The sequence below is a fragment of the Loxodonta africana genome, chromosome 4 (assembly GCF_030014295.1).
Source record: "Loxodonta africana isolate mLoxAfr1 chromosome 4, mLoxAfr1.hap2, whole genome shotgun sequence".
NCBI classification, from domain to species: domain Eukaryota; kingdom Metazoa; phylum Chordata; class Mammalia; order Proboscidea; family Elephantidae; genus Loxodonta; species Loxodonta africana.
In genome coordinates, this window is record NC_087345.1 from 124607772 (window position 1) to 124625646 (window position 17875).

Below are 17875 nucleotides of genomic sequence, written 5' to 3' on the forward strand. Positions count from 1 at the left end.
CTTGTATTGTGTGCTGTCCTTCCCTTCCCCTAAGATAATTCTTGTCTATATAGTTAGTGAATTCCCCTCTCCCTCCCTCCCCACCCTTGTAACCATCAAAGAATGTTTTCTTCTGTGTTTAAGCCTTTTCTTGAGTTCTTATAATAGTGGTCTCATACAATATTTGTCCTTTTGTGACTGACTAATTTCATTCAGCATAATGCCTTCTAGATTAATCCGTGTTATGAGATGCTTTGCGGATTCATCCTTGTTCTTTATCGTTGCATAGTATTCCATTGTGTGAATATACCATAATTTGTTATACATTTGTCCATTGATGGGCACCTAAGTTGTTTCCATCTTTTTGCTATTGTGTACTGTGCTGCAGTGAACATGAGTGTGCGTATACCTATTCATGTGACGGCTCTTATTTCTCTAGGATATATTCCAAGTAGTGGGATTGCTAGCTGGTATGGTACTTCTATTTCCAGCTTTTTAAGGAAGTGACAAATCGATTTCCAAAGTGGTTGTACCATTTTACCTTCCCACCAGCGGTGTGTAACTGTTCCAGTCTCTCCACAACCTCTCCAACATTTATTATTTTGTGTTTTTTGGATTAATGCTTGCCTTGTAGGGGTCTATCTCATTGTAGTTTTGATTTGCATTTCTCTAATGGCTAATTGGAAACCCTAGTGGCATAGTGGTTAAGTGCTACGGCTGCTAACCAAGAGCTCAGCAGTTCAAATCTGACAGGTGCTCCTTGGAAACTCTATCGGGCAGTTCTACTCTGTCCTATAGGGTTGCTATGAGTCATAATCGACTTGATGGCAGTGGGGTTTTTTTTGTTTGTTTTAATGGCTAATAGGAAGCCCTCGTGGCATAGTGGTTAAGAGCTATGGCTGCTAACCAAAAGGTCGGCAGTTCAAATCTACTAGGCACTCCTTGGAAACCCTGTGGGGCTGTTCTCCTCTGTCCTGTAGGTTCACTATAAGTTGGAATTGACATGAAGGCAAAGAGAGGAGGAGGAGGAATGGCTGATGATAGTGAACATTTTCTCCTGTATCTGTTAGCTGCCTGCATGTCTTCTTTGGTGAAGTGTCTGTTCACACCCTTTGCCCAATTTTTTAACTGTTTTTTTCATCTTTTTGTGGTTGAACTTTTGCAGGATCTTGTAGATTTTAGAGATTAGACCCTGATCCGATATGTCATAGTCAAATTGTTTTTCCCAGTCTGTAGGTTGTCTTTTTACTCTTTTGTTGAAGTCTTTGGATGAGCATAAGTGTTTGGTTTTTAGGAGCTCCCAGTTACTTAGTTTTTCTTCTGGTGTTTGTGTATCGTTAGTTATGGTTTGTGTTCAGCCTATGCCATGTATTAGGGCTCTGAGCATTGTCCCTATTTTTTCTTCCATATTTTAGATTTTGTATTTGGTCTTTGATCCATTTTGAGTTAGTTTTTGTACATGGTGTGAGGTATGGGTCTTGTTTCATTTTTTTTTGCAGATGGATATCCAGTTATACCAGCACTATTTGTTAGAGACTTTCTTTTCCCCATCTGATGGACTTTGGGCCTTTGTCAAATATCAGCTGCTCATGGGTGGATGAATTTACATCTGGGTTCTCAATTCTGTTCCGTTGGTTTATGTATCTGTTGTTGTACTAGTACCAGGCTGTTTTGACTATGGTGGCGGTATAATAGGTTCTAAAATCAGGTAGTGTGAGGCTTCCCACTTTGTTCTTCTTCTTCAGTAATATTTTACTTATCCAGGGCCTCTTCCCTTTCCATATGAAGTTGGTGATTTGTTTCTCCATCTCATTAAAATATGTCACTGGAATTTGGATCGGGATTGCATTGCATCTGTAAATCGCTTTGGGTAAAATTGACATTTTCACAATGTTGAGTCTTCCTGTCCATGAACAAGGTATGTTTTTCCACTTCTGTAGATCTCTTTTGGTTTCTTGCAGTTGTGTCTTGTAGTTTTCTTTATATAGGTCTTTTATGTCTCTGGTTAGATTTATTCCTAAGTATTTGTTTTCTTGGGGCCTGTTGTAAGTGGTATTGAGTTGGTCATTTCCTTTTCAAAGTTCTCTTTGTTGGTATAGAGGAATCCAACTGATTTTTGTATGTTTATCTTGTATCCTGTTACTTTGCTGAAATCTTCTATTAGTTCCAGTGGTTTTGTTGTGGATTTCTGGGGGTTTTCTGTGTATAAGATCATGTCATCTGCATAGGGTTGCTTTTATTTCTTCCTTACCAATTTGGATGCTCTTTATTTCTTTTTCTAGCCTAATTGCTCTAGCTACGACCTCCAGAACAATGTTGAATGAGAGTGGCAATAAAGGGCATCCTTGTCTGGTTCAGGGGGAATGCTGTCAGGCTGTCTCCGTTGAGGATGATATTGGCTGCTGACTTTGTATAAATACCCTTTATTATGTTGAGGAATTTCCCTTCTACTCCTATTTCGCTGAGAGTTTTTATCATGAATAGGTTTTGGAATTTGTCAAGTGCCTTTTCTGCATCAATTGATAAGATCATGTGATTCTTGTCTTTTGTTTTATTTATGTGATGGATTACTTTGATTGTTTTTCTAATATTAAACCATCCCTGCATAGCTGGTATGAATCCCACTTGATCATGGTGAATTATTTTTTTGATATGTTGTTGAATTCTATTGGCTAGAATTTTGTTGAGGATTTTTGCATCTATGTTCATGAAGGATATTGGTCTGTAATTTTCTTTTTTTGTGGTGTCTTTACCTGGTTTTGGTATCAGGGTTATGTTGACTTCATAGACTGAGTTTGGAAGTATTCCATCCTTTTCTATGCTCTGAAATACCTTTAGTAGTAGTGGTGTTCACTCTTCTCTGGAAGTTTGATGAAGCTGTCAGGGCCAGGGTTTTTTTTTGTTGTTGTTGTTGGGAGTTTTTTTTAAATTACTTTTTCAATCTCTTCTTTGGTACACGTTTATTTAGTTGTTCTACATCTGTTTGTGTTAGTTTAGGTAGGTAGTTGTTTCTAGAGGAAATTTGTCCATTTCCTCTAGATTTTCAAATTGTTGGAGTACAATTTTTCATAGTATTCTGTTATAATTCTTTTCATTTCAGTTGGGTCCCTTGTGATATCATTTATCTCATTTCTTATTCGGGTTATTTGCTTCCTCTCCTGTTTTTCTTTTGTCAGTTTGGCCAATTGTTTATCTATTTTCTTGATCTTTTCAAAGAACCAGCTTTTGGTCTTCTTAACTCTTTCAATTGTTTTTCTAGTCTCTATTTCATTTAATTCTGCTCTAATTTTTATTATTTCCTTTCTTCTGGTGTGCGAGGGCTTTCTTTTGCTGCTTTCTTTCTACTTGTTCGAATTGTAGGATTAATGTTTTGATTTGGGCTCTTTCTTCTTTTGGGATGTGTTCACTTATTGCTATAAATTGACCTCTGAGCCCTGCTTTTGCTTTGTCCCAAAGGTTCTGGTAGTGTGCGTTTTCTTTCTCATTTGATCCTGTGAATTTCTTTATCCCATCCTTAATTTCTTCTGTAGCCTAGTATTTTTTGAGCAAGGTGTTATTAAGTTTCCATGTGTTTGATTTTTTTTCCTTGCTTTTTCTGTTATTGATTTCTACTTTTATGGCTTTATGGTCAGAAAAAATGCTTTGCAATATTTCAATGTTTTGGATTCTGTTAAGGCTTGTTTTGTGGCCTAATATCTGTTCTATTCTGGAGAATGGTCCATGGCATTGGAAAAGAAAGTATACTTGGCTGCTGTTGGGTGAAGTGTTCTGTATATGTCTATGAGGTCAAATTGGTTGATTGTAGCATTTAGATCTTCCGTGTCTTCATTGAACTTCTTTCTAAATGTTCTGTCCTTCACCGAAAGTGGTGTGTCAAAGTCTCTTACTGTTATTGTGGAGCTATCTCTCTTTTCAATGCCGTTAGAGTTTGTTTTCTGTATTTTGGAGCCCTGTTGTTGGGTGCATAAATATTTATTATGGTTATGTCCTCCTGGTGTATTGACTTTCAAATCATTATATACTGTCCTTCCTTATCCTTATCCTTTAAAGCCTATTTTGTCAGGGATTAATATTGCTGCCCCCGGTCTTTTTTGATTTGTTGTTTGCTTGGTATATATGTTTTTCATCCATTGAGTTTTAGTTTGTTTTTGTCTTTAAGTCTAAGTTGTGTCCCTTGTAGACGTCCATATAGACGGATCATGTTTTTTAATGCATTCTGCCACTCTCTGTCTCTTAATTGGTGCATTTAGTCCATTTACATTCAGTGTAATTATGGATAGGTAGAGTTTAGTGCTGTCATTTTATGTATTTTTTGTATTGTTGACAGTTTCTTTGTTCCAATTAATTTTCTGTGATTAGTTGTTTTTCCTTAAGTATTTTCTTTTCATCTTTTTCATTGTTCTTGATTTTTTATTTGGTGAGTTGTTATGTTTTTCTTGTTTTTTATTTTAATGTGTAGGATTGTTAGTTTCTTTTGTGGTTACTTAATATTTACCCCTATTTTTCTAAGTTTAAACAAATCTTTTATTTCTTTATATTGTCTTGACTTCCTCTCCATGTGAAAGATCTATGACTACATTTTTTAGTCCCTCTTTTTTGTTTTAATGTTGTCCTTTTTTACGTATTGACATCTCCATTTCCCTATTTTCAGCATTTTAGTTTTATTTTTGTGACTTTCCTATCTGGGTTGATATCTGGTTGCTCTGTCCTGTGTTCTAGTCTTGGGTTCTTATCTGATGTTATTGGTTTTCTAAGTGGAGGACTCCCTTTAGTATTTCTTGTAATTTCGGTTTGGTCTTTACAAATTCCCTAAACTTCTGTTTATCTGGAAATGCCCTAATTTCACCACCATATTTGAGAGACTGTTTTGCTGGATATATAATTCTTGGCTGGCAATTTTTTTGCTTCAAGGCTTTACATATGTCATCTCATTGCTTTCTTGCCTTCATGGTTTCTGTCGAGTAGTCAGAGCTTAGTCTTATTGACTCTCCTTTGTAGGTAGCTTTTTGTTTTTCCCTAGCTGCTCTTAAAATTCTCTTTTTATCTTTGGATTTTGGCAAGTTTGATTATAATATGCCTTGGTGACTTTCTTTTGAGATCTGTCTTGTATGGGGTTCAATGAGCTTTTTGGATAGATATCATCTCATCTTTCACAATATCAGGGAAGGTTTCTGGCAACAAATCTTCAACAATTCTGTATTTTCTTTTATCCCCCACCTCTTCGTTCTGGTACTACAATCAGTCATTGGTTAATCCTCTTGATAGAATCCCACATAATTCTTTGATTTCTTCATTGTTTTAAATTATTTTATCTGATTTTCTCTCAAATGAGTTGGTGTCAAGTGCTTAATTGTTATTCTTGTTCTGACTTCCATTGCCTCAATTCTGCTCTTATGACTTTCTATTGAGTTGTCTAATTCTGAAATTTTATTGTTAATCTTTTGGATTTCTGTTCACTGTCTCTCTGTGTATCCTTGCGGCCTATTAAATTTGTCATTATGCTCTGTGTAACCTTCTTAACTTCCTCTATTACTTTGTATATGTGTTCTTTGGCTTGTTCTGCATTTTGCTGATCTCCTCCCTGATGTCTTGAAGAGTCCTGTATATTAGTCTTTTGAATTCTACCTCCAATAACTCCAAGAAGTTCTCTTTCTCTGGAAGGTTTCTTTTTCTTTTTTTTAATTTGTGCTCTAAGTGAATGTTTACTTTTCAAGTCAGTTTAGCATACAAAAACTTTACACACATTTTTATGTGACCCTAGTTGCTCTTCCTACAATGTGACAGCATAGTCTTCTCTTTACCTTGTATTTCCTGTGTGCATTCAACCAGCTCCTCTCCCCGTCTGCCTTCTCATCTTGCCTCCAGACAGGAGCTGCCCATGTAGTCTTGTGTCTACTTGAGCTAAGAAGCACACTCCTCACCAGTATCATTTTATATCTTATAGTCCAGTCTAATCTTTATCTGAAGAGTTGGCTTCAGGAATGGTTTTAGTTTTGGGCTAATTGAGAGTCTGGGAGCCATGACCTCTGGGGTCCCTCCAATCTCAGCCAGACAATTAAGTCTGGTCTTTTTACTAGAATTTGAGGTCTGCATCCCACTTTTCTCCTGCTCCATCAGGGGTTCTCTGTTGTGTTCCTTGTCAGGGCAGTCATTGGTGGTAGATGGGCTCCACCTAGTTCTCTGGAAGTTTTCTTGATTCTTTGTTTTGGTGGCTTGCTGAAGCCATCATGGTCTGCCTCTTTATGTGTCAAATGTCATGGGTATGCCACTTTCCCTTATATCAGATAGAGATGAAAATAGGGTTCAGGTATATACCCTGTTATACTGTGGTAGTGAGGGCCTATGCTGTTGAAATGGGCCCACACAGGTCTATGCAGGGGTGAAAGGCATTCAAAGTCCATGGATCCCTTATGTGTGTGCCTAGGCAAAGGGGCTGTGCCTGCCCTGAGTTCCTGGCTTAGGGGAGCTGGCAGATTATTTTTTCTGTTTGTTAATTTGTTCCTTCTCCAAAGCCAGGAGAATGGGTCCTAATTTCAGCCCAGGGAGCACAGCAATTGCTGAAGCCACAGCAGGGAGGTGGCAAGTTAATGGGAGAGAGGTACTTAACAAAAGGGGAGTTATTTTTTTGATCCACGCAGTAGGTTAGACACTCATACTTGTCTTTCACTGACTGAGTGCTGTTTCTTACTGTTTCTGAAGGCTTGAGCAAAGTCTCCGCCACTTGGTTTCTCCTGATGTGGAAAATGCATCCTGAGCACCACTGCTTGCATCACCCTTCTTGTACCAGCCAATCCAGCCTGCAGGGTGCTGGTGCTGGCCAGGTAAGGTCTGGCATCTCCTAGCTGCTTCTGAACTGCCTCTCCCTCTCCGGCTGCTCAGTCTGACTCCTCAACTTTGTCTTTGATGTTCAGGGCTCCTAGATTGTCATATATAATTGATTCACTTGTTTCTTTTGGGTCTTTGTTGTAAGAGGGACCACAGGAAACATCTGACTACTCCTCCATTTTGGCCCAGCCTCCTGAAACAGGTTTTAAGAATTGGTTTTCTATACCTTAACAAGCCACCCACCTCACCAGTGGGGAGGAGTGAAGGTACTTCCTCTTCATTCAAACACAGATTTAGGGAGCTTCAGTGGAAGCACTCTGTGGACTGTGTTAGACTCTTGGCTGTGGCTGGAGTTTGCTGTGCTGGTAAAGCAAGGACAAGTGGCTCACACAGGGGTGGGGGGTGGGGGGAGTGCAGAGTTTATCAGAATAAAGGATGAGAGAGTGTTTTCTATGAATCATGTATATGCTGGTTGTGGACCTCGCCGAGAAAAAAAAGGTTTTTATTTTATGTTGCCTGAGAGGGCCACTAGGAAGGATAGGGAAACTTAGCAGAAGATGTTGCTTCAGGTATCCAAAACTCTGATGAAATACATTCCTTGCTTCACAGGAACTGCAAGTAAGCGATCTCCCACTGTGTGTGGGAGCATCTCTGAAGTACTCTTGGCAATGTCCATGACAGAAACTGTCTTCAACTCCTGCCAGTCCCAGAAAGCACCAACACCGGCTTACAACACTACAAGTCATCAGACATCCTAGTATATGGTAAAACTAGCTGGGCTAGCTCTGGTAACAGATGAAAGCTTAAACCTCGATGGCTGCACACAATCAAGGTTTTATTTGTGTTTACACAAAATCTGTGCAAGTGAGGTTGTCCTCATTCAACCTATGGTAGGGGACAAGGGGATAGATGAGGCATAGTGTCCTTTAACTGCCTTGACCCAGAAGTGACACATGTCACTTCCACTCATAGTTCTCTAGCCAGAATAAGTCATATGGCTCAAAGCTAGCTGTAAGGGAGGGTGGAAATGAAGGGGAGAGAGTACATGGAATTTTTGATTAGTGCAATCTCTGCCACACTGTTCTCCTTTCCCTTACCTTCCAGTCCCCACTCTTTAAACCTGGAAATAGGATGGCTGTTCAGCCTGTGTATACCAGTGTAGCCTACTGGTTGTTAAAACTCTTGGTGAAAGGTATAACGTGTTCATTATACCATTGTTTCTACTTTTATATATACTTGAAAATTATTCTAGTGAAAAGTATAGAACAAGTGTAGAGTTTTGAAAGTTACACAGGACTAGTCTTTTTTATCCACCACGTTTGGCAGTTAATCACACTGTGGTGGCTTGCATGTTGCTATGATGCTGGAAGGTATGCCACTGGCATTTCAAATACCAGCCCGGTCACCCAGGGTGGACAGGTTTCAGTGGAGCTTTCAGACTAAGACAGACTAGGAATCTACAATAAAAACTTTATGGTTTACAGCAGAATATTGTCCAATATAGCACTGAAAGATGAGACCCCTATGTTGGAAGGTACTCAAAATACTCATTGACCACAACAATGGATTCGAACATACCAACAATCATCATAATGCTGTAGGACTGGGCAATGTTTCATTCTGTTGTACCCGGAGCCTCCATGAGTCTGAGCTGACTTGACAGCAACTAATAACAACAACTACAGTCTTTTTTTATTATTCTTTATTAAGTACTTATTATGTTCTCCGACTCAACGGCAATGGGGTAGGACATTTATAAAAATTTTCATTTTAAATCCTTACAATCCTGTGAAGTAGGCACTACTAGTACCCCCATCTTACAGATGAGGACATCAAGTGCAGAAAGATGAAATAAATTGGCCAAGGATGTAGATCTGGTAAATAACTTCACATTAATTGCAACTGCTTCTTAGTTGTTTCTCTTTTGTGTTAGAATAGGCGCTTTTTTTTTTTTAGATGAAGGTTTACAGAGAAAACAAGTTTGTCATTAAAAAATTAATATACATATTGTTTTGTGACATTCATTGCCAACCCCATGACACGTCAATACTCTCTCCTTCTTGACCTTGGGGTCTCCATTACCAACTTTCCTGTTCCCTTCTGCCCTCTCGTCCTTGCCCCTGGGCTGGTGTGCCTGTTTAGTCTCATTTTGTTTAATGGGCCTGTCTAAGCTTTGGCTGAAGGGCGAACCACAGGAGTGACTTCATTACTGAGGTATAAAGGTATCTGGGGGCTATATTCTCAGTGTTTCTCCAGTCTCTGTCAGACCAGTCAGTCTGGTCTTTTTTTTTTTTTGGTGAGTTAGAATTTTGTTTTACATTTTTCTCCAGCTCTGGCTGGGACCCTCTATTGTGAACCTGGTCAGAGCAGTTGGTGGTGGTAGCCAGGCACCATCGAGTTGTGCTGGACTCAAGTCTGGTGGAGACTGTGGTAGTTGTGGTCCATTAGTCCTTTGGACTAATCTTCCGCTTGCATCTTTGGTTTCTTCATCCTCCTTGCTCTAGACGGGTTGAGACCAGTGGAGTATCTTAGATGGCCACTCACAAGCTTTTAAGACCCCAGACGCTACTCACCAAAGTAGAATGTGGAACATTTTCTTTATAAACTATGTGATGTCAATTGAGCTAGATGTTCCTTGAGACCATGCCCCCACAGCCCTCAGCCCAATAATTTGGTTCCTCAGGGTTTTTGGATGTGTCTGTGGAGCTTCCATGATCTTGTCTTGGACAAACTGTGCTGGCTTTCCCTAGTAGGCTTCCCCTACTGTCTTACCCTTTACCAAAGTTACCACTTACCGATTGTCTATTTAGTGTTTTTCCCTCCCACTTCTCCCCTCCTTCATAACCATCAAAGATTGTTTCTTTTTGTATGTAAACCTTTTCATGAGTTTTTTGTTAGTGATCTCGTACGATATTTGTCCTTTTGTGATTCACTTATTTCACTCAGCATAATACCCTCCAGATTCATCCATGTTGTGAAATGCTTTGCAGATTCATCATTGTTCTTTATTGTTGCATAGTGTTCCATTGTGTGTGTGTACCATAGTTTGTTTATCCATTCATCTGTTGATGGGCACTTAGGTTGTTTCTATCTTTTTGCTATTGTGAACAGTGCTGCAATGAACATGGGTGTGCAGTGAACATGGGTGATCATTCCTTAATCATTTGAGTACCTCCCTCATCCAGCCCAGCACTTGACACAAAGTAAGTGTGCAATAAATGGTAGCAGTAATCATTTTAATGACCAAATTGGAACTATAATGTGACTTGAAGTGACTTAAGAAGCTGGAGAAATTTTAATTATTTGAGAGAGATTGGAAAAGTCATGGGAGGTGCCCTAGACTTTTCCAAGGGGCAGGAAGAACTAGTCGTGCTGATATGAACAGAGTGGGGAGTTATTTTCTGGTGCTCCTTTGAAGTCCCACTTGTTCCCCGTACAGGAAACACTCGTGTAGGTGATAATTTTGTAGCATAGAACTCAGAAGGACCTTTCCTGAGCATGGAGCTAAAATTAGTCCCTATTTGCAGCCTCAGGCCCAGCACTTTGCTAGTCTCCCTTACAGCTCTTACTACAACTTGCAATTTTTAACTTACTTCAGAAAAAATCTCTCTGGTGCGGACAGGAATCATTTTTGCTTTATTTACTATTGTATTCCCAACTATAATAGTGAATAACACATGTGATCTGCTCAAGAATATTTGAGTGAATAAATGAACAAATGAATAAGGCCTGCCCCGTACCACGTTCCTGCTCTATACCTTGGGCCCTATTAAGTAAGGGTGGCTTGGATTTAGAAAAATCCTGTACTACTCAGTAGGTGGAACTGGAGAAGAAGTGGCAGGGGGAAGCATCTGATCCAAATGCTAGCGGAGAGAGAGGTTGGAACTCTCTCGATGGTACTGTTCATGGTGCTATCTGTCTCACACAAGGCTGTGCTATAGCTACATTAAAGGCTTTTTTTTTTTTTTTGCATGGGGGGAAGTTACCTGGGAACCTTGTAAATTACAGTAGTGTTTCTGTGCAGAAATGCATTCTGAGTTTCAAACCACAAACTTAAACAGGACCTTTAAAACAGCTAATTTTTAAGTTAGGGCCTTGTATAGAGATATAGGGCCTTATATGAATTATAAGGCCTTATGTTGTTGTGTGCTGTCAAGTCAATTCTGACATAATGACCCTATAGGCCAGGGTGGAGCTGCCCTGTGGGGTTTCCTAGGCTATAATCTTTACGGGAGCAGATAACCAGGTCTTTTCTCCTGTGAAACCGCTGGTGGGTTGAACTGCTGAGCTTTCAGTTAGCAGCCAAGCTCTTAACTGTTGAGCAACCAGGGCTTCTTATGTAAGTCAGGATTTTAGATATGTTCTTTCATTAAGAATGGCCCTTATGTAAGTTACGATTTTAGATATGTTCTTTCATTAAGAATTCAAATATTGTTCACTTGCTAGGCTTTGTTGGGAATTGGAAATACAGAAGAAAAGGCACATCTCCTTCCCTTAAAACCCAAACCTGTTGCCATTGAGTTGATGCTGACTTATAGTGGCCCTATAGGACAGGGTAGAACTGTCCCATAGAGTTTCCAAGGAGCTGCTGGTGGGTTCAAATGGCCGACTTTTCGGTTGGCAGCCAAGCTCTTAACCACTGAGCTCCAATAAGGAGTGCACGATGTTGGGACACAGGGGTTTAGTTTACTCATTCCTTTCCTGAAAAATTGAATAAATTATTTCTTACCTAAACTTTATGAAATTCCATTGTAAGAAGACCTAGACATGAAAACAATTATAATTCAGAATTATTTTTAGTGCTTTATGTTTTACTTTTACAGAAACCCAGAAAGCAAGGTATATATAATGCAATGAAGAATTAGGGTGTCATTTAAACAAGATTTGATGTTATTTCAAAAATTTAAAATAGTCCCCCTGCCTTTTTTTTTTTTCTCGTCTAATATCTGTATAGATTTGGTTAGGTGTTCTACATCCTCCATAGCTTATAACTTGATTAAATATTTGTTGCATTTGACCTGTGGTGCAGTTGGTGGTTTATATATTTCTCTTACCCCACAGACCCTATAGCCTTATGTTCCAGAATCATAGCTCACTGATCTTTTTGCCCCTTCATCCCACATACTGTCTACCTCCTCCTTAACCCACGGTAGACTTTCAATTGCCATTAATTAAAACATGTGGACTGTGTTTTCTTTTCCACAAGACACCTTTTGCACACTTTGTGATTCTTGTTATCCTTATTGTGAAAGAAGCAAAGTATGTCTTGTGTATTCTGGCTGTAACCAAAGGTAGCAATTATCACAAAACTAGAAGATGCTCCAGTGTTTTTTCTTTGGGAAGCTGCTTATAATTCCATATATATTTATGGTCACCAAGGAATTACATAAACTTTTGGGTAAGAAATAATTTCTTTTCCACTATTCACGACAGGGTGGGAATTTAAGCCAAGGGGCCCATTTTTAATGACAAGAGTGGAAACTGGCCCTAATAACATCCTTGTTACTCAGACAGTGCTAGAGAGTGGGGATGTGGTATAGTTTGTAGACATTTTTCATGCCTTTTGTTTTGGTTTGATTTGCCTCAAGTTTAGAATTTGACATTTTCTGATTGTTTTCAAATTTGGTTGGGGATTCACTTTATGTTCTCAAAGTCTCCACGCGCTGACTAACTGGACACTTCCCCTGAGTCAGTGTTTATTCCCTCTCAGTCTGTGTCAGTTACCTACTGCCAGATTAACAAACTACCCCAAAACTCAGTCATCTAACTTGATGGTCATTCACTTAACTCATGAGTCCATGGGCCAGAGACTGCTTGGTGGGTAGTTCTTCTGATCTCAGCTGTTGACTGTTGACTGGGATCATGAGACTTTTATACTCCAGCAGGCTAGCCCAGGCATATTCTTGTGGCAATAGCAAAAGTGGATGAGTAAAAGTGCTTTTTTAAGGTTCTGTGTACATCACAGATGCTAACATCCCATTAGTCAAAGTAAGTCATGTGGCTGATCCTTGAGAATTGCAAAATCTCATGGCAAAGTGGCATGGATACATGGGAGGTGAAGAAATGAGGTCATTCATGCCATTTATCTACCAAACTGTCCTCAGTCACTGTCACATCCCTCACATGGTAAAACAAAAAACAAAAATAAGAACAACAACAAAAATGGGTGAGAATCTTGGCTGGACTCTAATCTAGAGAAATGGGAACAATTTCCTCCCCCTTTCAGAGATTTTGTGCATGAGACTGAATCCAGAAGACTTGGATTGGAATCCAGCCTCTCCCATATTTTTGTAACTTTGGTCAAGTCATTTCAACTCAATAAACCTAGTATGTACAAGGTTTTTTGTTTGTTTTGCCTTTTTTTTTTTTTTTTTGCCTTTTACTAATAAGAGGAGACTATTCCTCCTTTTAATCAAATGAGTCACATTGTCATATTGAGGCATACACCATACTCACATCATGTACGAAAGATGGCTCAGAAATAGTAGTTTTACTTATAGAACAACCAGTATTATGATGCTTATTTCGACTACCAAAGAAATACAATAGTATAAAAAAGTTTTTTTTTTCCCAATTTAACATATTTGGACTTCCTTTCCTTACTTATATTACAGGGTTTTCTTTTTTTTTTTTTTTTGATACATTCACTCCTGCTGAGTTCATGTGTAGTGATTTCTTATAACCATTATTTAAGGTCTGCCTTAAAAACTCTGGTATGAAAGTCTTTCCAGTTCACGGGCATAGGTAAGGCCTAAGACAAATCATTAGAGAAATTTAAACTTCATTAGTTGTCCACACACATAAGAGGCTGCATTTAGAACAAGTGTATCACATAATGAGTAAATACATTCCCCCCAACAGTTTGCTTCAAATCCACTTAGGAAAAATGATCAGGGATAGTTTTCTGAGATTCTATTTTAATGTTATTATTATATATTTTTTGTTATTTTAATGTTAGTGAAAATGTGATAGGACCATTAAAAACAATTGGTTATAGAGCTGAAGGAATGGCATATTTTATCAATCTCTTATAACAGGTTCTTTAATGTAATCTCATTTTTGTAATTTTGAAGCTAAAAGCACGGTCTAAGTTTAGGTTGGTTTTTACTAACATTACAAATGCCATCTATGACTAGTCTCAACAGCTGCCCTTTCTGTCCCTTCGCTGGCCCTTGTAAGGTCCATCAGTCAGATGATGGGGGGAAAAGGGGATGGCTGTTTATTATTACTGTCAATTGCGTTTTCTAGTAAAACTTGAGTTTGCTGTTATCAAGTTAGTTTATTATCAAGTGTTTCATGCTAAATAGTAGGAAAAATAAAGAACCAGTTCTTTTTATTGTCCCTTTTTTTTTTTTTAATGTTTACTTTAATGATTTCTTGACTCCCCCCAATTACTCCTACATTTCTTAGGTGTTAAATAGAAATTGCAGTTGTATTGCTGCCTGATTTAGTCTCTATTTAAAATTTTGATATTTTATTATGGAATTTGTGAATTCTGATTTTTAAAAAATGTATTAAAATATTTATCTTGACTACTGAGGTTTCTTTTTTTTTTTTTTTTAGGAGCCCTGGTAGTACATTGGTTAAGCACTTGGCTGCTAATTAAAAGGTCAGTGGTTAAAACCCACCAGCAGCTCCTTAGGAGAAAAGACCTGGCAATCTGCTCCCATAAAGATTGCAGTCTAGGAAGCCCTATGGGGCAGTTCTACTCTGTCCTATAGGATCAATATGAGTTGGAATCAATTTGAGGGTGAACAACACTGAGTTTTTTGGCATCTCTTAAAATTTGTACCTGAGGCAGCTGTCTCACTAGCCCTAGACCTGGTCCTGGTTAGTTTTACAAATTGGAACATATGATGTTGAATTCTATACCTACTACCATTTTCACTTTCCACAGAGACTCAAGATTTAGAAAGTGGTTTTGAGAAAAGGAATTTTAGCAGTTAGTTATTGTCCCATTACAAACCACTCCGAAAACATAGTAGGGTATATAAAAAAAAAAATTGTTTAACTCAATATTCTGTGAGTTGGGGATTTAGGCTGTGCTCAGCTGGGTGGCTCTTTTGGTGTCTGCTGGGATCCCTCATTTGTTGACAGTCAGTTGTAAAGCAGCTAGGCATCCTTGCTGATGCTGGCTAGCAGGGCTGGGACTAGGGTAAAACAAGTGAGGAATTTGCACTTTAACTTATAGGCAACGGGACTCAGAAAAGCTCTCTACCGGGGATTAATAATAAAAATGTTATTATTAGATTTGTGTTTAGAAAGTTCACTCTGACTAGAGTGTGAGGGTGAAGTGGAAGGAAAAGTTAGAAGGCTGCTTTGCTGGTCCAAATGAAATATCTTGAGGGCCTGAATTAAAGCAGTGGCAGTGGATCTGTTAAGGAAGGAGACATGACTGTATGATATTAATAAGTGCATTCATGTGATCTAGGATCGCATGTTGCTGCATTTAGTTGTCATGTATCTTTAGTCTCCTTCAATCTGAAACGGCTCCTCAGTTTATCTTTAGTTTTCCTAGCACTGGAACTGAAAAAATAACAAGCCAGTTCTTTTGTACAATGTCTGTCAATTTACAATATTTGGCCATTATTTGGCTATTCACATTCTTTTGTCATATATTTTGGTGTACATATTATACATTCTTGGTTATGTACTGCAGAAGGGAATTGCTGGGTTGAAGAGCATATTTATGTGTAATTTTGTAGATAATGACAAACTGTTTTCCAAAGTGATTGTATCAATTTATAATCCCCTCAACAGTGTATGAGAGTTCTCATTGCTCCACAACCCCCTCAACAGTGTATGAGAGTTCTGGTTGCTCCACAAGCTCCTCAACAGTGTATGAGAGTACTGGTTGCTCCACAATCCCCTCAACAGTGTATTTGCATTCTGGTTGCTCCACAACCCCCTCAACAGTGTATGAGCGTTCTCGTTGCTCCACAACCCCCTCAACAGTGTATGAGAGTTCTCATTGCTCCACAACCCCCTCAACAGTGTATGAGAGTTCTCATTGCTCCACAACCCCCTCAACAGTGTATGAGAGTTCTCGTTGCTCCACAATCCCCTCAACAGTGTATGAGAGTTCTCGTTGCTCCACATCTGTGCCAATATTTTGGCATTCAAAAAAAAACCCATTGCCATCAAGTTAATTCTGACTTATAGCAAGCCTATACCAGACTATAATTTTAGTCATTTTGGTGGAAGTGTAGGGGCATCTCATTGTGGGGTTACTTTATACCTTCTTTTTCTTTTTAATTTTTATTGTGCTTTAAGTGAAAGTTTACAAATCAAGTCAGTCTTTCATACAAAAATTTATATACACCTTGCTATATACTCCTAATTGCTCTCCCCCTAATGAGACAGCACACTCCTTCCCTCTACTGTCTATTTTAGTGTCCATTCAGCCAGCTTCTGGCCCCCTCTGCCCTCTCATCTCCTCTCCAGACAGGAGCTGCCCGCATAGTCTCAGGTGACTGCTTGATCCAAGAAGCTCACTCCTCACCAGTGTCATTTTCTATCTTATAGTCCAGTCCAATCCCTGTCAGAAGAGCTGGCTTTGGGAATGGTTCCTGCCTTGGGATAACAGAAGGTCTGGGGACCATGACCTCCGGGGTCCTTCTAGTCTTAGACCATTAAGTGTGGTCTTTTTACAAGAATTTGAGGTCTGAATCCCGCTGTTATCCTGCTCCCTAAGGGGTTGTCTGTTGTGTTCCCTGTCAGAGCAGCCTAGCCAGGCACCATCTAGCTCTTCTGGTCTCATGCTGATATAGTCTCTGGTTTATGTGGCCTTTTCTGTCTCTTGGGCTCATAATAACCTTGTGTCTTTGGTGTTCTTCATTCTCCTTTGCTCCAGGTGGGTTGAGACCAATTGATGCATCTTAGATGGCCGCTTGCTAGTGTTTAAGACTCCAGACGCCACTCTCCAAAGTGGGATGCAGAATGGTTTCTTAACCGATTTTATTATGCCAATTGACCTAGATGTCCCCTGAAACCGTGGTCCCCAAACCCCCACCCCTGCTACGCTGGCCTTCAAAGCATTCAGTTTATTCAGGAAACTTCTTCGCTTTTGGTTTAGTCCAGCTGTGCTGACCTCCCCTGAATTGTGTGTTGTCTTTCCCTTCATCTAAAATACTTCTTGTCTGCTATCTAATTAGTGAAAACCTCTCCCTCCCTTCCTCCCTCCCCCCTCTCATAACCATCAAAGAATATTTTCTTCTCTGTTTAAACTATTTCTTGAGTTCTTATAATAGTGGTATAATAGTGGTCTCATACAATATTTGTCCTTTTGCAACTGACTAATTTCATTCAGCATAATGCCTTCCAGATTCCTCCATGTTATGAAATGTTTCATGGATTCATCATTGTTCTTTATTGATGCGTAATATTCCATTGTGTGAGTATACCGTAATTTATTTATCCATTCATCCATTGATGGGCACCTTAGTTGCTTCCATCTTTTTGCTATTGTAAACAGTGCTGCAATGAACATGGGTTTGCATATATCTGTTCCTGTAAAGGCTCTTATTTCCCTAGGATATATTCTAAGGAGTGGAATTGCTGGATCGTATGGTAGTTCTATATCTGTGGTGGTTTTTTATGGTAGTTCTATATCTAGCTTTTTAAGGAAGCACCAAGTCAATTTCCAAAGTGGTTATGCCATTTTACCTTTCCACCAGCAATGTATAAGTGTTCCAGTCTCTCTACAACCTCTCCAACATTCATTATTTTGTGTATTTTGGATTAATGCCAACCTTGCTGGAGTGAGATGGAATCTCATTGCAGTTTTGATTTGCATTTCTCTAATGGCTAACGATCGTGAGCATTTCCTCACGTATCTGTTAGCAACCTGAATGTCTTCTTTAGTGAAGTGTCTGTTCACGTCCTTTGCCCATTTTTTAATTGGGCTATTTGTCTTTTTGCAGTTGAGTTTTTGCAGTATCATGTAGATTTTAGAGATCAGACATTGATCAGAAATCTCATGTTGTTCTAGTTATTAGGTGCCGTCGAGTCAGCTCCAACTCAAAGAGACCCTAGGGACAACAGAACAAAACACTGCCCGGTCCTGCGCCAT